Source organism: Nuphar pumila, chromosome 4, assembly GCF_984573655.1.
Source record: "Nuphar pumila chromosome 4, dmNupPumi1.hap1.1, whole genome shotgun sequence".
Taxonomy (NCBI): domain Eukaryota; kingdom Viridiplantae; phylum Streptophyta; class Magnoliopsida; order Nymphaeales; family Nymphaeaceae; genus Nuphar; species Nuphar pumila.
In genome coordinates, this window is record NC_143252.1 from 91,054,579 (window position 1) to 91,078,724 (window position 24,146).

General features: G+C 37.4%; 1 pseudogene; it reads left to right on the top strand.

The window, feature by feature from the left end:
* The first annotated feature begins 21,001 nt into the window (after nt 1–21,001).
* On the top strand, nt 21,002–21,415 carry LOC149840300 (DNA polymerase zeta processivity subunit pseudogene; annotated as a pseudogene).
* The last annotated feature ends 2,731 nt before the right edge of the window (nt 21,416–24,146 follow it).

The window sequence follows — 24,146 nt, forward strand, 5'->3', positions numbered from 1 at the left end:
TGGTTGATGTAATGGATGATCACAGCATATGCCGAAACTATGCACAGATGAATGCAGCAGGTAAAATGGACACTGTGAGTGGAACATCGCAGCAGCTGTGGTGGTGAACATGTTGTATTAGCAATATTCTGCTAAGCATAAGTGCAGATAAGATTAGACAACAAGATGCAAGGGGATAGTGTCCAGTGGAATGGCAATGAGCTAGAGGCTGGCCACCAAGGGATGACTGTTATCATCGCAAAATTTTTTCCTTCCCTGCGGGAGAGAGGGGAAACGATTCCGCGAGTCAAACTTGACCAGAGTTTTGAAAATTGTTTTGAAATACTCGCCTCTGTTTTTGAAAATTGCGGGAAATATTCCAAAGAATGGGACTCGACCTGTCGGTACGAGGTTCGACCGTTCCTGCCGCCTTTAACAGGGGTAATCAAACCAAGGACCAAATGTGTGCTTGTCTTAGCTAAATTATCAAAATTGTGTTCTATCCTAAATGCATAGAGAATTCAGGCATGTGCTATGAGATTTTGTAAAATGTAAGTTGGGAAACATGATGTATGCTTGGAAAATGTTTTGGAGTTGGCAAATATTTCTAATGCAAAAGATAGAAATCAATTTCTCAGGAAACTCTGATAAAAGGATTTGAAATCTCAAGAGAATTTATAAAGATTTGGGAAAATCATGAATGGATGAAAATCTTGGGAAAGTAGAAATAATCCTTGAGAAAACACTTGAAGAGGAACCATTTGTCAAAAAAACTCCAACTTTGAAAATTTTCTTTGGAAAATGATTGGAAGTTTATAGAAAAACTCTTTGGAGAAAGAAAATCCATACTCAGGAAACTGAAATCCTGAGAATCTCAACCTTGAAGTATTTGAAAATCGATTTTGATTCTTGAGAATGATGAGAAACTCCTTTTGAAAATGAATCTTAAGAAAAGAACAATTTCCAAGGAAAAGCAGGGAAAACTTAATTTGGGAAATCCAACTTTGAAAACTTTCAGAGTTTCTTGAGGAATCGATTTCCTCGGAACAAAATTTTCCTTGAGAAATGTAGGTGATTTAATGATGCAAATGATTTGAATGGATGAATGTCTTTTGATGAAAACATTTTTTCAGGAAAATATGCAATTTTAAAATTAAACTAAGGTAAGATTACCACATATTCTGACTATGACCGTAAATATGCTAGAAATTTACTTAGCTAATTCTAAAATATTTTGTAAAATTGAAGATATGCAGTGAATTTTGGAAGATAGCCTAAGAGTGTAGGCTTGGTGTGACTAGTAGAAAGATGCTGAATTTGGGTTTCGTCCATATTCCGACTAGGGCAGTAAATATGACCTCCACTGAGTTCATCAACTCCCTAAGAGTTTGTGCATGTGCCATTCATGTACATCCGTAGTGATTTCTGAAATAAAATGCATGAATCACATAATCATGATATTACAGAAATTCAAACTATATGATATGCATCCTAATCTAAGCAATTAAAATAAATATTATTCCAAATTTACATTTGATTGTTACACTGTTGACAAAAAAAAATGAAATAAAGAAAAAATCAAGAGAATTGGCACCTTCCAGATTTTCCTGCAAATGAGAGTTGGTACAAGAAGTATAATATACAGAGAAAGGATTGAAGGTCTCGTACTAATGACAATGAGCCAATGATAATGCTTGAGTAGTAATGTCTAGAATATGAATAGAATGTTTATAAAACATCTAAATGCCATATTTAAGCTAAATAATGAATGTATGTATAACATGCTTGGGTGTAATATAAAAGAATACATATGGAGGAAATGATAATATATATATGATAGTTTATATGTATATAGTGAAAAGAAAGATTTTGGTAGTTATACATGTATAAATGATATAAAATATTCATGAAAGAACAGAAATGGTACTAATATATGATACATGGGGAATGTTATTCACTTTCAATGGCTTCAACAGATAAACTATGTATGCAAATGGGGGCTGATAACATCTAGGTGACAAAACAGTAAGCATATGATATTAAGACTTATGTACATTGACATAGAAATTGTTGAGATTATGGTAAAAGGAAGAGATAACAACTGATATGCGATAATGAAGCAGTGGATTATCATGGAATGCATGAAGGGTTGGTGGATATGGCCCAAATGATAATAAATGTTACTGAAACAGGGGCTAAATGATAATGAATGTTGAATACTATAATGAAATGCTGAGTATAGATACACGGATTTGGAAGTACTAAACCTACATTTAGTAACTAGGTGAAGGTTGTGAGTGATGGAAGCTACTATTGCAAGTGCAGAGATTTACAATGGCAGTGGACCGGGTATGCAGGGCATATGCAAAAAAAAAAGAAAAAAGCATTAGACGTGATGTTGTAAGTGATAGACAGTGAATGTGGTGGCAACACTGTAGTAGTGGGTGAATAACATGGCGGTAGTGTGCACATGTTGTGTACAGAGGATACAGTGTTTTAAGGTGGTTGGATATGATTAAATGAGATGCATAGGTATTTAGCACGTAGCTATTGTACAGAAAATGACAACAAAATGTCCAAGGCAATGTGCAGGGAACGAGGTGAGGCTGCTGTGCAGAAATAAATGGTGAAGGTGAGGACCACTTGATCTGATTATGAGCATGATGAACAATTAGGCATAATGGATACTCTCTACACCAATATATTGCAGATGGTTACTCACATAGAGAGAGATTATGATTCAATGATGAGAAATAGCCAATGATGCGAAATAGCCTACCTCTTAGAATGCTGAATTTTTAATATGATTCACAAAATACACTACTACATAGTAATGTAATGAGTGATTAAGTAACTGATGGGTATAGCCCAAAGAAACCACTACTACAGATTAATTCCTGTAAGTTGACCACATACACATATTTTTTTTTCTTATTTTGGCATGCACATACAGGTAGTATCCCAGCTTTATCGAAACAAACTGGACCTTTAGACTCATCGTCATCCAGTTAACTTTCAGCAGTCTGATGGTCATAACGTCAATGCGTCAATGTATCATTGGCTTGTACCAGTTTTACGGTGACAATACAAATCCTTATCTGCTGAATTCATCACTATCAAAAGGAAAATTGGTTTCTCTGCTAACGGTCAGCATATAACCACAGAGTTATGCTAAATGAAAGCCAAAGATAGGTAATGTAAAGATAGCAAAGGTAGTAAAAAAAAAATAATAAACAGGGTATGATGGTTCATCTGCAACTAACATATGATGGAAAGGAAACGTACATGATGCAAAAAATCTAAAATAGATAAAACAAAAAGAAAAAGGTGTAATGCCTTGGTTAAGGGCATCCTTTACTGTATGATAACTCCTCTTGGATATCATTTGATGCAATGACATGCAGACGCCCTCATCAAAAACCATATGGGTGGATAGGAACTAATGAGATACAGAAGAGTTAAGGTTAATATCAAAACAGAAAAACATGCAAGAAAACAGGGAAAAACATATGGAAATAACAGGATTGCAAAAAGATTAGAATGAATGTGATATCATTTGAGATTTCATTCACTGCGTTTACAGAGACTGAAACATTAATGAAATAGAGATCTCTTGCAAAATAACTTTCAATAACATGGATGAAGTCAATGATATGCAATATGGGATGGTATGAGTCTGAAATACCATAAATTGAAACAAAATGTCATTCCATGATGTTTATAATGTTGAAACAAATCAGATAAAATATCATGGAAAAGATGATGATTTCGTTAAAATATGATATTTAGAGGAACCGATGATGCCATTGTGAGGCATCATCGATTATCAATGTATGAGACAACCGTGGATGCAAATCACCTCAACAAATGCAACAAATTTGCAGTACTTATGATATGAGTATGATGCATAATTACCAAAATTGCAGACATAGGTAATGAGATAATCCTATGTTGCGGTAAAACCATTAGATTAGACAAAATGCATAATAAATAGGATTAGGTGTATGTCAACTCCAATGAAATCAATGGGATACGTCTTCTCAGAAGACAAAAAAGAAGAAGAAGGAAGATAGTTCCTCACATGATTGCTTTGAAACAGACACTTTCTAGATGATGATTCTTAGAAACTCGTTTCTTGAAAGTGAGAAACTCAATATCCAAGATCGATTGAAAGAAGGCGGTATTTCTTTTGTATACCTTGCAGGTTCGCTCGATCTTCCTTGACTATTCAATTGAAGGAGGGGGATGAACAAGAAAATGGAAGAGAAGGGGAAAAGCCAGGGGGGTTTCGAGAGATAGGGAGAAAAGAAATCGGAGATTCGATCCCCTTGCCCCCAACGTGGTTCCCTTTTTAAAGATTTTCAGGATGTTTTTCAGAAAAATCGACCATTTTGAAATCTTCCAAACCGAATTTTGAAGGCATTTGAAAATCTTCAAACAAATTTTTTTAATTTTTTGAAACTCGCCAAGCTTTGAAAAGGGGACGACTGGCTTTTTCTGGAATCTCGGTTCATTTTCCTTCAGATTAGGTAAAGTGAACCCCTTTTGTGGCTTCACGATGGCTTCATTTGGGGATAAAAAAAAAGTAAAAAAAAAAAGAGTAAACGAGTTCCTTTTTTTTAAAAAAAAAAAGTGGTGCCACCTCAGCTGGATTAAGAAAACTTTTTGAAATAAATATAAATTTTTTTTGTCTTTCTTTATAAGAAATTCTAGTGTGGCGCCACCTATGCGTGGGCCCACTTTCTTATTTTGTAAAATAAGGAAACAATGTCTGTAAATTTGTGCCACCTCAGGGTGGGTTCTGCTTTGAAAATAAGAGAAATACCTGAGACTTTGAGTGTGATGCCATTTCAAGGCGGGTCCTACATCATTTATTTGAAAATAAAAAGCAAAAATAACTTCTTTTTGGGATTTTTATAATAGGCAAATTAGAAAACACGAAGTAAAATTTGGTTTGATTTCAAGGATTTGGAAGGAAAATGGAAGAAACTCAGGGTCTTTTTGCAAAAGTTTGAAATAAAATCTTCTAAATTTAAAATTATGTCCCCTTCTTTCCAACTGACGAAATTTTAAAATCAATATCAAAATATCCAGATTGTTTTCCTGGGAAAACTTTTGTAATTCGAAGTCCTGGGGGTTAAGATGAGGGAAACTGACTATTTTGAAAAACCCATGGATTTGAAATCAATTTTGAAATATTTAAAATTCGAATCTGAATTGATAATTTTGAAAATCAGGAATTCTAGATCTCGAAATGACATGTTGTGTAGTGAAGTGATATGAAATGCTCATGCGATGATATGCAAAGACATGTCTCATGAAATTCCACTCTGAGTCAGAAAATGGAAATTCTAGCTTCTTGTCAAGAATAGAATTTTGAAAATTGGCTATTTGAAGATAAAATAGAGAGATTTGGAGGATTGAGAGTGAACTTTGGACTTTCTACAAGGTCCAATCTCATGAAATTACCATTTTGCCCTTCAGTGATCTCGGAGAACCCAATGTGATGATTAGCGGAGATGTCAGGAAGGTGAGTGAAAATTTGGGGTGTTTACAGATGCCCCTCTTTGCTACTAAGCCAGCTTGTGGCTGAGCTTAGAGGCAAAGAAAACACCCCAAATTTGGGCTATATATAAAAAATGCCCCAGTTAGAAGATTCTGACTGGATATAGAGATATTAGCCTGGTGAAGATGGTAGATATGAAATGGAGAACCAAGAGGAATAGATTCGCTCTATGGCGGTGAAGTTTAGGTTTTTGCCCTTAACCTGGATGTGACAGAAAATGCTTCGCATGGGAAGAGGCTCAGGTTTTTACCTTCGGTCTGATTGGGGAATGGAACATCTCATCGAAATGAGACTCAAGTTTATACCCTTAACCTGATCGGGCGGAAAATGAAATACCTCATCAAAGGAGGCGCAAGTTTATACCCTTAACCTGATCAGGCAAAAAAAATGGATGGAATCATCGAAGGAAGAGACCATGATGAAACCTTTAGATTTTGGACAATAAATCCGAGAGGGGTTTTGCAAAAGGAAGGAAAATGGGGTCCCTAAAGCTTGAAAAGGGATTGATCTTGGGCGTCTCATTGCTGAGACTAAATAGCTTTTGAAATTGCCTTTTGTGGTAAAATGATTGGTGGTTCGACCTCGAACCGAAATTGGACTGCCCGTGGTGTGATAGTGGGGACACAGGGAAGTCTGCGAATCTGAGAGCTCACGCTCTCAAATTATAAAAAGAAGGAAAGGAATCTTGAAAACTTCCGTAATCAAGTCCTAAAGAGGGATTGAAGATTGATGTCGAGATATGTCAAGAACGGACATCAAGCTCTCACTTCACGCCAAGATAGCTAGAAAATATTATCAAAATGTTGAGAATTTTGTTGTTGATTCAAAGTATTTGAAAATGATGCACATTGTTGCAAAAATATTCCTCTTTTCTACCTAAAGTATTACCTCCAAATGAGATTCACTTCATAGAATCGAGATTCGGAATTCAGATTGCTTGCAATTGACCTTCTTCAAGGAAGCTATCAATTTCCTTGATATGAACAGGAAAGTGAGAATTTAATATTATGAAAGCAATTGATGAAAGAATATTAATAATAGAATTTCACAAATTTAAAAAAGATTCTTGATAGATTTGGCAGTTTGGTATCCTGGGATGTTTCTCTCATGATACTCTTTCTGCATTCTTTTGGGCTCTCTTGGGTTTTGGTTATATCCTCCTTCATTTTGGAGATGTTTTGACTTTTCTTTCTTTCTTTTCCCTCTCTCTTTCTCTCTCTTTTGAAAGGGTACGTCACAAACTCCTTCAACTTGGAGATGTTCCGATCCTTCTTTGCTCCAGGGGTTATGTTGATGATGTTGGCTCATTGGTTGAAGATCTCTAGATGATAGCGGAAATTAAATATCTTTTAAGGATTGTCGGGAGGTTCATCGCATCTGCCTTCATCTCGACAGTGCTTTGGACTTTCCCTGGAAGGATCCGTCACAAACTCCTTCATCTCGGAGATGATCCAAATCTTCTTTGGCTCTGGGGATCTAACTCGCCTAATTCATCTTCATCTTGACGACAATTAAGAGATCCCTTTTGCGGATATTTAATTGCAGCTTAGGTGATTTTGAGGAGACAGGGCTTGGGCGAATTCTCTCTTTTTCTAGCGCTCAGGATATTTCCACTACCTCGTTCTTGCAAGAATGGTCTTTAGAGATATGTCATAACTGCAATCAATATCAATCATTTATGGCTTTGCAATAGTATTGAATCTTCTTTGCTGGCCATATCAAGGATTTTATCCTTCATCCTTTTGGTTGGCCAATAGAAAGAATTTGAATTTTTAATTTCTCTTCGCAAAAGCTTCACTCTTTTGGAAGTAATGCTGAAGGTAAACTGAGGTAAAGATTTTATGCAATAAAGATTCTGAAATCAACAAATAATTTGATTCACAAATTGACAACATGTCCTTGAAATCCTTGGTGAAAGAGAGCATTTGAGGTACAGCTCAACACATCTGTGACGAAAATTATCCTCTCCTTTCCCCAAAGGAGAAGACTCAGGCTTAGCCCTTACCTGAATGGGAAATGGAAATTACTCCTCTCTTCCCTGAAGAGGAGGTGTTTGCACAACGAACTTTCGAAGAGAAATTGAGCTTTCGTCAAAGCTCCCTAATATTAGGCTTCTCTTATGGAAAGGGGGTCGATAATAGTGAGGTCGGAAAATTGGGTCATGAAAAAAACGAGTCCATCACACTCTCCCTAAAAAGAGGGTCCTCCATGACAAAATGGCCTAGTATGAAAATTGGGGTGGCCACAAGGAAAACGAGTCTCTGTCGAGCCTCTCCTTATAAAAGGGTTCCTTGTGTGAAATTTGGAAATTGTTTTGCAAACGGTTCACGAAGACGCGAGTCCCTTCAAACTCTCCCTGAAAAGGGGCTAAGTGAACGAATTGGATAGCATGCGAAAAGAACGAGCTCCCTCAAACTCTCCCTAAGAAGGGTCTCTCACAAGAGAAAATGATTGAAATTTGGATATTGGGCCAATAGGCGAAATGAATACGACCATGATTGGCAAAGGTGACCCGCAGGTCAAAAATGATTGAGATAGAATTGGTAACCCAAAGGTTTGGAATTGGATGACCTAACAATCGAAATTGAGAATTGGAAATTGGTAATTGGGTGACCGAGAGGTCAAAATTGAAAATTGAGCGACCCAAAGGTTGAAATTGGAAATTAAATGCCCCATAGGTCAAGATTGGAAATTGGATTTTGATGAGAGGTTCGTACGAGGACTGATCCTAGAAGATCGACTGATATGATTGATGGGATACTAACACGTGGTTAGATTTTGGAAGAATATTGATATAAGCCTTGGGTTTTATAAAGTGTACGAGTATGATCACTGGATTTTGGGAATGTGCCAGTATGAGCACTGGATTTTTGGAAAATATGTCAGTACGAACACTGGATTCTGAAATAGTATTAGTTCAAATCCTGGATTTTGAAAATATACCAGTCCGAGCACTGGATTTTGAAAATGTACCAGTTCGAGCACTGGATTTTTGAAAATATACCAGTTCGAGCACTGGATTTTGAAAATATACCAGTTCGAGCGCTGAATTTTAAAAATATACTAGTTCGAGCACTAGATTTTGAAAATATACCAGTTCGAGCAATGGATTTTGAAAATATACCAGTTCGAGCACTGGATTTTGAAATAATATCAATTCAAGCACTGGATTTTGGTTCAGTGCTAATGATTGTCTTTCAATTTCGAATAACAATTAGGATTTGTGATGGGACTTCTTGTTGAAATCCCAATACTGACTGAATTGATATTAATGCAGTTGAATGCAAATTGATGCATGTGGATGCACAAGTGTGTAAAATGGAAGATTTGTTTATTCTGCCTGCATACAAAACGAAAAATTTTAAAATGCCCTAGTGTAACTTGGGAAAAGAAAGTTTGATCCTTATTGAAGAGAATAAGAAGATTACAAGGGAAGGATAGATGCTTCAAGTATAGAACTTTTTCAAGTGTCGAGCATTAATGGGATCTGGTAATTCTACCCCATCGGCATTGATGAGCCGATATGAGTTGTGAGGTAATGCTTCTTTGACGACATAGGGACCTTCCCAATTTGGCAACCATTTCTCGCCAGGATGATGCTTGAGATAGGTTGCAGATCGAAGTACTAGATCATTGATTTTGAATCTCCTTTCGATCACAGACTTTGCGTACTGTCTGGTTATTCTTTGGTGATAGGATTGAGCATGTTCTGCTGCTTTTAACCTTCTCTCGTCGAGTAAGTCTAGCTGTACCAGTCGCTGTTGCTGATATTGATCAAGAGGTAATTCTAGAAGTGATGCAAATTTCAAAGTGGGCTTCTGAACATGCAGAGGCAATACTACTTATGTTCCATAAACCAATTCTGATGGAGTCACATTTGTTGGAGTGTGAATGGTGGTCTGGTAGGCCCATAGTGCATCATGGATCTTCTCATGCCAGTCACAACCTGTTTCTACAGTTCGCTCCAAGATACGAATTAGAATCTTGTTGGTAGCTTCTGCTTGACCATTCCCATAAGGATAATATGGAGCAGAAAAATGATGGTGGATTTTGAACTTTGAGCAGAAGGTCTTCATTCTTTCATTCTTGAAATGACTGTCATTATCTGACACAATGTCATGCGGGATGCCGAAACGGCAAAGGATGCTCTTGTGAATGAAAGAGACCGCATGTCGTCCTTCTACTGTGCGGAGAGTGATAGCTTCTACCCACTTGGTGAAATATTCTGTTGCAGCCAGAAAGTATTTGTGGTCATTTGAAGCAGAAGGAGTGATGGGACCTACGACATCAAAGGCCCACATAGAGAACGGCCATGGAGAAACAACAGATTGTAAATATGTTGGAGAGTGATAGCTTCTACCCACTTGGTGAAATATTCTGTTGCAGCCAGAAAGTATTTGTGGTCATTTGAAGCAGAAGGAGTGATGAGACCTACGACATCAAAGGCCCACATAGAGAACGGCCATGGAGAAACGACAAATTGTAAATATGTTGCTGGCGCATGAATAGAAGGTGCATGCATCTGACATTGAATACATTTCTTCACGAAATGATAGCAATATTGTTGCATAGTCTTCCAATAGTAACCTGCTCTGATGATCTGCTTGACAAGGGTTTGGTAGCCGACGTGGCCACCACAAATGCCTTCATGTGCTTCTCGCATGATTTCTTTGGCTTCATCTTCGTCTAAGCATCTAAAATACTCGAAATTGAATCCACGACGATAGAGGACGTTTGCCAGAATAAAATACCTGGTAGACATACGTTGGATTTTTCGCTGCTCTTTCTTTGAGAGTTCTGGAGAAAATTCGTCGGTTTCTATGAAGTTCTTGATATTGTAATACCAAGGCTTCTTCTTTTGCTTAGCTTTATTTACTTGTTATGTTGAAAGGAAGGTAAGTTGGTCAAGTCTGCCAATTTCAAAAGAGCGACAAGATTCTCCGTTCTTGAATGCCATAATGGAGCCTAGGCTGGCTAAGCTATCAGCCACTTGATTAAAATCTCTCTTGATATGAAAGAGCTGAAATTCTTCAAACTTGCTAACAAGAGCTGAAATAATTTTCTGATAAGGAAATAGCTTTTTATCTTTCACTTGCCATTCGACTCATACTTGATTGACAACTAGAAGAGAGTCGCCATAGGCATGCACTCTTTTGACATCGAAGTCTAGTAGAATCTTTAGACCTTGAATTAGAGCTTCGTACTCGGCCATGTTGTGGGTGCATTGAAAATCTAACTTGAGAGAAAATAGAATCATCTCTTTCTCAGGAGTGATTAATAAGATCCCAATGCCTATTCCAGCCATATTCTTGGAACCGTCAAAAAATAAATTCCAGATTAGAGATTGTTGGATATTGCATATTTGCTTGTCAGGAAAGTCATCTTCGGCTTTCACTTCTTCTGACAAAGAAAAATCTGCCAATTGATCTGCAATTGCTTGACCTTTGATTGATTGCTGGGAGACATATTCTAAGTCATACTGTATCAGTAAGACTTTCCATTTGGCGACTCGTCCGCTGAGGAAAGATTGCTCTAGGATGTACTTGAGTGGATTGAGTTTAGACAAGATTTTGACTTGAGATGCCAGTAGGTAATGTCTTAGCTTCTGACACATCCATACCAGAGCTAGGCAGGTCTTATCTATTTAAGAGTATTTCTTTTAATAGTCTATGAAAGTCTTACTCACATAATAAATGGCGTGTTCTATCAAGCTGCCTTCTTTGTATTGCGCCAATAATCTGCCGCATGCGACTTGATTGATTGAGATATATAGCAAAAGGGGTTTTCCCAATTCTGGCGGCTTCAAGATAGGAGGGTTGAGGAGATACTTCTTGATCTCATTGAACGATTGCTAACATTCTGGTCTTCATTCGAACTTCACTCCTTTTTTGAGCAAGTGATTGAAAGGCTCACATCTCATTGCCAAATTGGAAATAAATCGTCGGATTGATTGCATGCGTCCCTAAAGGCTACACAAATCTTTGAGATTTGTTGGGGGTGGCATATCAATGATAGCCTTTGCTTTGGCTGGGTCAACTTCAATTCCCTTTTTGCTGACCAGAAAACCCAATAGTTTGCCCGATTCGACCCCAAAAACACACTTTTGAGGGTTAAGTCTTAACTTATAAAGGATGAGTCGCTTAAAAACTTGATCAAGAGCTTCGAGGTGGTCTTCTTCCTCTTTGGATTTCACGAGGATATCATCAACATATGCATCCATGATTTTGCGCATCTGATCATGAAAGATGATGGTCATTGCTCGTTGATATGTTGCTCCAGCGTTCTTGAGCCTGAAAGGCATGACTGTATAGCAGAAAGTGCCCCAAGGAGTAGTGAAGGAAGTTTTTGATTGGTCGCGGGCGGCCAACTTGATCTGGTTATAGCCGGAATCTCTATCCATAAAAGAGAACATGGCATGTCCTGTCGTGCTGTCTATCAAAAGATCAATATTTGGAAGTGGATAATCATCCTTAGGAGTTGCTTTATTGAGGTCTCTGAAGTCTATGCAAATCCTCATTTTTCCACTTTTCTTTGGAACAACGACAATATTGGCTAACCAATCTGGGTAGTCAATAGTTTGAATGAATCCTGCTTTGAGCAAATCTTCAAGTCCTCCTTTGACTTGTTGTTCTATTCTAGGATCCATTTTCCTCAGCTTCTGCTTGACTGGCTTAGCATCTGGCTTTAAAACAAGGCGGTGTTCGACTAATTTTGGGTCTAAACCTGGCATATCTTCATATGTCCATGCGAACACTTCTTCATGTTGCTTGAGAAAATTAGTGAGCCTTTCCTTCTCTTCTGGACTTAGACTGATACCGATCTTTAGACTCTTATTTCATTTTATTTTTATTTTTATCTAATCAAATTTTAATTTATTGTCAATCTTTATCAATTTGTCAAGTTTCATTAAGTTTTATCAAATTTTATTAAATATCATTTCTTTATCTTTAAAAAATACCCCCCTTCAGGTTAAGGGATAAACCTGATGCCTCTTTCCCATGAGGTATTCTTTTCATATTTTTCCCCTTAGGTTAAGGGAAAAACCTGACCCTCATTTGTCTGAGGTGTTCACATTCAGGATAAGGGATAATTCTGATACCCCTCATAGGAGCATCGCTGCTACCCGTGAAAATTCTTTTTCAAAACAAATTTTTAATAAATCTATTTAAATTCTTCTTCATTTTTATAAATTTTATTCTTCTTCAAGTTAACGGATAGATCTGAATTATTTCTCATAAATTCTTCAATTCACCTCCAATTTTGTTCTATGTTCCCTTAGGATGGGGGAAGATCCTGAAGCCATCATAAATAAATTCGGATCTTAGACCACCTTGGGTCAAGGATCCCGAATGAATCTCTCATCTTCATCGTCAAAATCTATTCACGCTTTTGTCAATCCTTCAAGTTCCGACTTCCGGGTTGGAATCGTTTCCTTCCCACCTGAGTTCCGACTCAGGATTTCATTTTTCCATTTTTGTTTTTCTCTTTCTTGAAAAAACCGGGTTCCGACTCAGATTTTCTTTTTTGTATATTCTTAGTTTTTTGAAGTCTCAAGTTCCGACTTGAACTTCCTTTTGAATCCAATGCTCGTGTTGGACAAATCGTTGTTTTAAGAATTTGAGTTTTCAAACTCAATTCTCACTTCATTTCCTTATACTTAAAAAACCGGGTTCCGACTCGGATTTTCCGTTTGTATATTCTTATTCTTTTGAAGTCTCCAGTTCCGACTTGAACTTCCTTTTGAATCCAATGCTCGTGTTGGACAAATCATTGTTTTAAGAATTCGAGTTTCCAAACTCAATTCTCATTTATTTTCTTATACTTAAAAAATCGGGTTCCGACTCGGATTTTCCGTTTGTATATTCTTATTTCTGAAGTCTCAAGTTCCGACTTGAACTTCCTTTTGAATCCAATGCTCGTGTTGGACAAATCATTGCTTTGAGAATTCGAGCTTTCAAACTCAATTCTCATTTCATTTTAAAAACCGGGTTCCGACTCAGATTTTCCCTTTTTTTTTTGTATATTCTTATTTTTGAAGTCTCAAGTTCCGACTTGAACTTCCTTCTGAATCCAATGCTCGTGTTGGATAAACTGTTGTGTTGAGAATTCGAGTTTTTCAAACTCAATTCTCACTCACTTCTTATGTTTGAAAAACTGAGTCACGACTTGGATTTTCGCTTTTGTACATCCACATTTTCTCAAAATTCCGGCTTGAATCTCCCTGTCAATCTAATGCTCGCATTTGGATCGAAGTTCTTCTTGAATTTCCCCTTCAGGATAAGGGATAATCCTGAAAACACCGGCAATCATTCTCGCTTAATTCTCAAGTATCTTTGAATGTCGGTTTCATTTTTCAATTCTCCTTTTTGAAAAACCCAGTGCTCGTGCTGGTGTGCATTTTGAAAACCCGGTGCTCGTACTGGTGTGCATTTTCGAAAACCCAGCGCTCGTACTGGGGCATTTTTGAAATCCAGTGCTCGTACTGATACATCTAGCACTCGTGCTAGTGTCTGGCTGGCTGATCAGTTAGCCCTCCCGGTTCAGTCTTTGTACTAACCAATCATCATTACTCAAGTCTTAAATTCTCAATTTCGACCTTCAGGTCATCATTTTATCAATAATCAATCATTTTCTCTTGCGAAGGACCCTCTTCAGGGAGAGTTCAAGAGAGCTCGTTCCTTTCGCATGCAACCATCTTCTGTTCGCAAGAAACCCTTTTCCAGGGAGAGTTTGAAGGGACTCATTTTCTTCGCGAACAGTTTGCAAAACAACAACCAGCTTTACACAAAAGAACCCTTTTTCCAGGGAGAACTTCGACGGAAGCTCGTTTCTTTTGTGGCCCCTGTTTTTCTCACCTTTGGCCAACCCCTTCACAGATGACCCTCTTCTAGGGAGAGTGTGATGGACTCGTTCCTCTGTGATACTTTCTCAACTTTGTTTTTCGGCCGCCTTTCCATAAGAGAAGCCTAGAGATAGGGAGTTTTGACGAAAACTTAATCTCTCTTCGAAAGTTCCATTTTGCAAACACCTCCTTTTTCAGGGAAGAGAGGAGTATTTCCAACTTCCCATTCAGGTAAGGGCTAAGCCTGAGTCTCTCTTTTTGGGGAAAAAGAGAGGAGAATTTTTGTCATGGACGCATCAATTCGATATCAAGTAATCTCTTTCATTAAGGATTTCTAGAATACTTTGCCAATTTGCTATCAAAAGTCATTGTTGATCTCAAAATTTCCATCATATAAAAAATTACCTCAAACTACCTTTAGTATTATTTCCAAAAGAGCAAGAATTTTGCGAAATAAGAACTGAATTCAAGCTTTTTCTATTGGTCAACCAAGAGGATGAAGAAAAATCTTCGATATGACCGGCAAAAGGAAAATTCGATGATGTTGAAAAGCCATGAGCGAATTGATATTGATCATAGCTATGGCACATTCTTAAAGACCATTCTTTGGCGGTAAGACAGTGGAAATATCCTAAGAAGTAAAAAAGAACCTACCCAATCCATATCTCCTCAGTCATTTGAGCTGTAAATCAAATATCCGCAAAAGAGATCTCTCAATTGTCGTCAAGATGAAGACGAATTATGCGAGCTAGATCTTCGGGGCCAAAGAAGATTTGGATCATCTCTGAGATGAAGGAGTTTGTGAAGGATCCTTCCAGGGAAAGTTCAGATCACCGTCGAGATGAAGGCGAGTGTGATGGACCTACCGACAAACCCTAAAAGATATTTGATTTCTGCTATCATCTAGAGAATTTTGACCAATGAACCTATATCATCAAGCCTGATTCCTGAGAAAAACAAGGATCGGAACATCTCCAAGATGAAGGAGTTTGTGACGTACCCTTCCCTTGAAAACGAGAGAAAAGTCAGGACATCTCCAAAATGAAGGATGATGTAAAAGCTCAAGAAAGTCCCATGACTCAAGAAAGTGCAAAAAGATCATCATGGGAAATGCCCAGGATATCAAACTGCCCAAAAATGTCAGGAATCATCTTTTTCTATGTGAAATTCTTTTATCAATATCTTTTCACTCAATTGCTTTTATGAAGCTAAGAATATTTCCTCTCTTTTCATATCAAGGAAATTGATATCTTCCTTAAAGAAACTCAACAGCAACAAAATTTGAATTTGACTCTTGATTCTACAGAGTTAGCCCAATTGAAGCTAATACTCTAGGTAGAAAGAGGTGATATTTTCATACACAATTCAATCATTTTGGATCAACTACAATTTTTTGGCATCTTATTGACAATATTTTCTCATTATCCCAAAGTGAAGTGTGAACTTGATGTTCGTTTTGATGTATCATGACGTCATCCCTCCTTAGGACTGAAAAGTCCTTTCCTTCTGTCTGATCTGAGCGCTCTCAGATTTACACACTTCCCTGTGTTCCCCACTGTCCCACCATAGACAGTTCCCGCTCAGGTTAAGGGTTAAACCTGAACTAACTTTTTGCAAAAGATTTGTTATTGTCAAAAGCTATTTTTAGTCTCAGTGATGAGGCGCCCAAGAACAACCCCTTTTCAAGCTTTAGGGACCCCATTTTCATCTTTTTGCAAAAACCCCTCTTGAACTTGTTGTGCAAAGTCTAGAGGCCCATCACAGTTTTCCTCGCTCCTCGAGGATGTTGTATCCATTCAGGCTAAGGATTAAACCTGTTACCTCGCTCCTCGGGGTATCTCCCAAAACCTTCTACGAGAGGTTGTCTGTTTTTAGAAAGCTGATCTAGTCTCAGCAATGAGACGCCCCAGATCATCCCCTTTCCAAGCTTTAGGGAACCCCTTGTCTCTTTCTTCTCGCAAACTCCATTCAGATTTGTTCGTCCCAATTCCGAAGGTCCCATTATGGTTTCTTTATCCTAGGATTCCGTATGGTCGCCCTTTCAGGTTAAGGGATAAGCCTGAGTCTCGTTCCACGAGGTATCTTTCCGTTCAGGTTAGGGTTAAACCTGAGTCTCATTTTTGACTAGATATCCTTTCTAGTCCTTCCACGGTTTCTTCATTTGATGACTTCGTGCGATTTCCCCCCACTCAGGTCAAGGGTTAAACCTGAATCTCGCTTTTGCGATACACTTCATTGTCCCATCACAGCTTCTTCGTTCGAGGATTCTGTATGGTCGTCCCTTCCAGGTTTGGGTTAAACCTCAACCTCGTTTCGACGAGGTAATCCTGCTCGTCCCATCATGGTCTTCCCCATAAGAGAATCCGTGCTTTATATATCCATCCAGGAAAGGATCATGCTTAGAGTTTCATCTCGCGAGGCATTTCTCTCACAAATGTCCCATCGAGGTCTGCTTATATTCCTTTCCCCATTCAAATTACCTTGATCTATCTTCGTCCCATCCAGGTTAAGGGCCAAACCTGAGTCATTCCAAAAGGATTGATCTTGTCTCACCCATGAGACTTGATCAAAATTCTGATCTTTCACCATCTTGGGATCTTTTTACCCAAAGTCCCATCACGATTTCCTTATTTTTTTTATTCAGTCATATCATTTTCGAGGATTTCGTCCCCCAGAACCATTCAGGATAAGGTTTTAAGCCTGAAAACCCATATTTTCAAAATAATTCTTCCGCACCTAGTTCAGATCTGCTGACTGGGGCATTTTTCAAAATTTGGAGTGTTTCTTTGCCACTAAGCTCGACTTTCAACCGGCTTAGTAGCAAAGAGGGGCATCTGTGAACACCCCAAAATTTTCAAAATATTGTAAATATCCCCTTTTTGCACTTTGCACCCATTTTTTTGGGCAATTGAGTCACTTCTTAATCTAAATTCCATTTTTTTTTATTTTACATATCTGACTCAATTTCGGATCCGGATAAAAATCTAAATCTGAGCTTCGTTATTCAGTTTTTTTTAAATTAAAAATTCCAACATAACTTTCTGAAAAGGCTCAAAACAGTTCGTCCGGTATCCATTTGGATCCATCGAGTTGTGTTTCTCGATTCGAGGTTTAAAGCTTGAATATTTTCTCGAAACTTGGGTCCAGACCCATTTCCTGAAGAATTTTTTTTAAGACAACCTTAAAAACCCTTTTTGTAAATATTTCTCAAAAAATACAAAAAAATTAGTTTTAAATCCTTGTTTTCTCGTAAGTTTTAGGATTTTATTCCAAAAATATCAAAAAATATAAAAAATGTCAAGAAAATAAAAAAAAAGAGAAAAGAAGAAGGGCAGTTTTTGCAAAAGCCTTTGAAAAAGAGCTGGCCTTTTGAAATTTTAGGAAAATGAGAGGATTTTTTGCGAAAAAAAAAAATCGCATTAGGGTTACGAAGGCTCTCTCCATCGCCTTTTGGGTTTTCTACTTCTCTCGCCGGAACCCTCTCATGACCGACCCCATGTGCTCTTCTCCCTCTCCAAAACCCTCCATCAACCCTCTGATCGCCTCTACCGCCCTTCTCCTTCGTCCATCATCAACAAAATCTCACGCCTCCATGTGCGTTCCTCCCTCTGGAAGCATCCATGGCCTCCACCCTCCGATCTTCTTCTTCCCCTGATCGATCCACCATAAACCCTCGATCGCCAACGGCCTGGCATGCTCCATTTCTCCACCGTCGATCGCCATGGCCATTCGCCTCAACCGCTCATCTTCAACGACCTCACCCTTCTCGAACCTTCATCTGCTTTCCTATAAGAGCACACACAGAAAGGGTAAGGGGGGGACGACACTCAGAACCATTGGCATCGATTCCTTTTCTATTGCATCCATCCTTGTGGAGCAGGATCGATTTTTTTTTACCTCCTTTCTTCTCATCACTCGACCAATGGGGAAAAACTCTGCAGCATAGGGAAGCAAATCAATTTCCCCCTTCCCGATCGATCGAAGGAGCTTTCATCCTCGACCGCCAGAAGAATCACCCAGTCAATCTTCAACCTCGTGTCTTCGGCCTTTGGATTTCTGCAAGGTTTGCGGAGAACCCCTCTCTTCTCAGCCATCGCGGATCTATACCCCCTGGTGTTTACCCTTGTTCGAGCAACTAAAAGATCAAAGGCATCTGCAGGTAAATAATCACTATCCTCTCCTTTCCTTTTTTTTTTAAATATTACTATTACCTGCAGTGTTTCTCTATTCGGATCTCTTTCGCTTTTTTTTCTTTTTTTCATTTTTTTTATTACAAAGCCAACTGAGTGGAATCAACCTGCATAATAGCAGGATTGACTCACCCATGGCAACATCATCAGGGATCACGATATCCCAACATTTTTTTATGCAACTTATTTCCCTAATTTTCCTCTGTAATACATCTTGATTTTCTTCAGTTCATGTCAATCTAGATATACGTTTCTGCTGCTTGGATTCGAAGACCTTTTTTTTTTCTCTCTGTTGTAAGATTTGACTTCATTTCATCCGATTCCCTATGTTCAAATTCAGCAACATCGGGTCTTGTTCATATAACATGCCATGAATCTCTGTGTTGAAAATCTTGTGCTACGGAGGAACCTCTGGAATTTTGTGTGCCAAAGATTGACCATCGTCAATATATCTTGATGGGGCCTGTATCTCCCCACTTTTCTTTTCTTTTTCTTTTTTTTTTATTTATTTATTGCAATTGCTTTGGTAAATATATAGGGTTCTATCGGCATTGTTTTACCTCTCTCGTTTTATTTTATTTATTTATTTTTTGTCACCATCTATGCTGTATAGGCATTGGATTTCATTATTTCTACTATTCAGTCAATGTTGTCAACAATGCATTGAACCTTTGTTCAATTATTAGTAGGAATGTGTTATCATTCTGGTGTCTTTCAATTGGTAACTCTTATATTATTGCTTTGTTTTGTTGACAATTTTCATACACATGATCAGTCATGAAGAGTTATCCCTATGATGTTCCTGAAATCACTTCTTAGCTACTTAACTATTTTGGAATGTTATGGTTATGTAACACATTCCTTCATTAGTATGTCAATATTTACTCTAAGAAGAACGCTAATAAGCATTGGCCCTGGAGAAGATTAGTTGATGTCACCTTTTCGAGGAAGTTTCATATTTTTGAGTCAGGGAAAACCATGGACTTCTGAATATTGAGCGAAACCTGCTGTTAGCCAATAGGATGATTTTTGCTCTTTGGAGGTGAGTTTACAAAAGAACAAAAAAAAAAAAAAATTCAGACAATGAGACTCCAATAATCAAAGCCCTAGATTCTCCTTGGGGAATCACCATGGCTTTTGACGGAATAAATATTGGTTCAGATAGAATATGTCCATCCTGGTCTCTGATTGACATTTAATGTTCTATTTCACATCGACGATTGTATCAAAATCATCTTCAGTAGGCATTCACCTTTCACTTTATTGCACATTGGCTGTAATCATCATCCGGAGATATAGCCAGTTTGTCACATTGTCACACCGCATTACTATATCAGCATCAGCATTGCATCATATGCCATCTAACTGCATCAAGCCCATCGGCTATTCTGTTTTCTCTGTTAGCTTATGTTTCATCGATTCATGATTACAATGCATATCACCAATGCAATGTCACCTTCAAACAGGCTCAGTAATTTATCAGGATTCGGTCACCTGAATCTCTTAGTGATTGAACATACTAATTGCTTTGCCATGGTCAAATCTGGTTCATCATTGGGTTATACAAAGATTACTTTAACTGGCTGTAGAATTATCTTGATTCATCGTGAAATATCCCAAGGCTTTCTAAAAATCAGTTCGCAGCACAACGTGGAGGAGTCGAGTTAACACTCGACTATGTCGCGCTGTAAGTAATTGTTTGTACTGATTAAATCTACTGAAGTCAAATTGCTAATAGATCCGTTTTGCAGGTCCCGCCTGCCACTACCACATTCAAGCTTATGAAATCACTTTGTTACCCATTCTTCTGTGTTAAACCTGTGAAACTAATATCGGTTTCACTCTTCAAGTTATGTGGGTTCGAATATGTATATATGTACGATGTGGGCTCGAATCATCAAAGTCTGGCTGAAACCTGTCCTGTTGCAGTTTGATTGGTCATAATTAGAGATGATTTATCATATTACTGAAACTACGATTCATGGATCCAGTTCTGTTGATGCCGATTTGTCATCTAACTGATTGATTGATTTGCAGATACAGATCAGTATATATCCGCTAATACCTGCAAGTTGTTTCAAGTTAAACTACTATTGCCTTATTCCATATCGGGTTTATGCTTTTCTACAAGTTGCTGCACATGCATCCTCTGTATTCTGTATTTAATCATATATGTATATACTAGTATACACTTCATTTATGTCACACCCTCAAGCAGACAAAGTTGCCTATTCTGGAGGTATTGCAAAAATAGGGATGGAGCAGGTTGGTTGCAGGAAAGGTGTGTTTTTCAAAGATGAATTGTCTCTTCATAATCAACCATATGCTTTACTCCCAATTTCAAGAGATGGGCTTTAATCATTCAGATAAAGATAGAAGTAGTTCAACTTGGCTGGATGTTGTTGAATGATAACATCATTTGTAATGGACCATAAAAACCAGTCCCGGCAAGGTGAGATCACACAAATCCTGGTCGAATTTTTAGAAGTTGCCATCGACTCCATTGTCTTCCTAAAGGGGATTTATCCTTCTGGTGCATTTGAGAGGCGTCGTTACATGAACATTGTTGTGCAGAGGGCTCATCATCCTCAACTTCGTGATTATATCCATTTTGTAGTGTCATGCCTACAGCCTTTTCTAGGCAAGTCGTTCAACTCAAACGTTGAAGCAGCAGATATGGAGTTTGCTTTGAGGTCCTTTCTCATAAAACTTTCAGTGACTGAACCTATTACAAGGGCTCTCCTTGAGGATTGCCAGTGGGAAATTACAGCCTACTTTTGTTCTTTACCATGTGCCAATGAATCCATCAACATAACATGGATTCTGGAATCTTGTTAAGTCTCTGGCTAGTGCTGCTGCTGAATCATCCCTTAAGGATGAGATATACTAGGGGTTATGGGATCAGCTATTTCGTTCCTCTGCCTGACTTTGACAGGAGGTTGATCCCCAGGGGTTAAATTAATTTTGTTCCCTAAAGTTACACAGCAGTGCCAAGGCACTGCTGTAATCTCTACTCCCGTTTTGTATATTCCAACATCATCCCTTTCACAGCATCCTGCAGCATGTACACACACCTACTGTACTTCATTTGTGGCATGTGCACATCACTGTGCACACATTCACTGCTGCACACCAGTAATAGCAAAATTCCATGGGGGTATAGTTCACATGCAATATTACTCATGTTAGGAAATTTCAATAGATTTCCTGTTTTCACATCTGGGTCTTAGATCTGTCACATTTGAATTTTGGTCATAAGCAAGTGGTATAAAGACATTACCTGTATATTAATTTGTTTCATCCATATTCGGCCTATTCTTGTATACTTGTCCACTTCATCAACACCATCCCCCTATGTTGCCTATATATCATTTGTAATGTATATATATGTATATATATCTATATATATACTCATATTTATATATATATAAACCTATATATATATATATATATATATATATATATATATATATATATATATATATATATGTGGGTATATGTCACTTCCCACATCATGAATCATGAAAATCATAGCATAGAAGCATCTCGTTATTGAAATCAAGGTAGGTATATGAGTGCCTCATCGCTTTTCATCTCTGAAATCCATGTGATATATGCTATTTCTCTTCTATTTTCCATACTAACCAAGTGTTTTGCAGGGAATATGTGGAAAATATCATCATTTGGAGTTGTAAATTCAATAATTAGATCTTAATGAGAATTTACATTTCTTATTTTAGATAGAATGAATGAGCATAATAATGTCATAAATTGCTTATTTTCATGCTTCTTCCTTTATTTCTCAAAATTCTCACAAATGGCAACACGAATGGCACGTGCACCATTTCATAAGAGGTAAACTAGTCCTAAGTTGATGATTTACATCAACGACCATAGTTGGGGTGTAAACAAGACTTAGGATTTTTACCTTTTATAAAATAACATTGGATCCGCACTAGATCCTCTTCAAAAAATCATCATATTTTCAAATATTTCCTTCTTTTATTAGAGTTTAACTTAGAATTAATTCAATATATATACCAATGACCATAGTCAGGGTATATTGAGAGTTAATTTCATTTTAAACTCTATAAAAGCACCAAAATGTATTTTATTCTTCACTTGAATCTAAATATAGATTATTATATAACACATCCAATGACCATAGTCAAGGATGTATTATATCTTCAATCTTATTTTAATTCATCTAAAGAATGAAATAGCTTTTCAAAATCCAAATTTCAAAAATTCAAATTCATTCATCATTTAGGATAGAATTGCATCATATTTTAAATTCTTTTTCATAAATCCAAGTAATTCTTTCCTTCATTTCTCAGATCAAATCCTATTCATAAATTCAAATTCAACTCTAGTTCTCAAAACGATTCAAGAATCTAATTTCAAGGTCCCATTTGACTTTGAAACTTCAAAATCATCTTGTATTTCAAATTCCAAATTCTATCTTAAATTCAAAGTCCAATATTTTGAAATTCATTTGTATATTCAAGATTCAATTTCTAAAAATCATTTTCCAAGTTCAATTTAAACTTGAAAATTCTTGATTCATCTTCTGAATTTAATTCCAAATCCATTTTAGGATCCAGGATTCAACACTCATATTGGATCTCAGAGTTCAGATCCAATTCCACTTTAGGATCCAGCATCCAACTTCACTTTGGACCTCAGGCTTCAGATCCAATTCCACTTTAGGATCCAGCATCCAACTTCACTTTGGACCTCAGGCTTCAGATCCAAATCTATTTTAGGATCCAGAACCCAATTCTATATTTGGATCTCAGACTTCAGAGCCACTCCATTTTAGGATCCAGAACCCAAGTCCATCTTGGATTCCAAATCTCGGATCCCATTTTAGAATCCGGAATCCAATTCCAAATTCTAGATTTCAATCCCCTTTTCGGATCTAATCTAAACCCATCTCTATCCTTAAATACCATTCGATTCTTTCAGTCCATTCCAATTTCAAACCTCAAAAATCTAAATTCAATTCCATCTCAAGTATTCATTTTTCTTCCCTAAATTCAAGTTCAAAATTCAAAGTCCCTTTTCCGACTTTGAAATTCCATTTTTTCCTTCCATTTCGAAAGCTCCAAATCATTCTTTCTCAAAAGTCAATATTTATTTTTCCAACTCTGATTTACTTTAAAAACTTAGAACTTCTCTGATCTATCTCAAAGTTCTAAGTTAGATTAAATCATTTCTTCACTTCCTTATCAAGTTCATCTCAGAATACTTGGAAATTTCCAAAACATTCTTTTCAAAAGAGCATACATCCTTGCATTGCACAAGTATGATTCTTTGTGCATTTAGAGTTAGAATAAATTCTTAGATTATATTTAGGCAAAGCAAAAGGCATAGATTCGATCCTTGGTTCGATTACCCCTGGTAAAAACGCCAGGAACGGTCGAACCTCGTACCAACAAGCGAATCCCGTCTCTCCATTTTCCCGCAAATTTTCAAAACGGAGGTGAGTTAAATTTCTAAATATTTTCAAATTAAGGTCAAGTGAGACCGCACAAAATAGTTCCTCTTCTCTCTCTTTCTTTCTTTC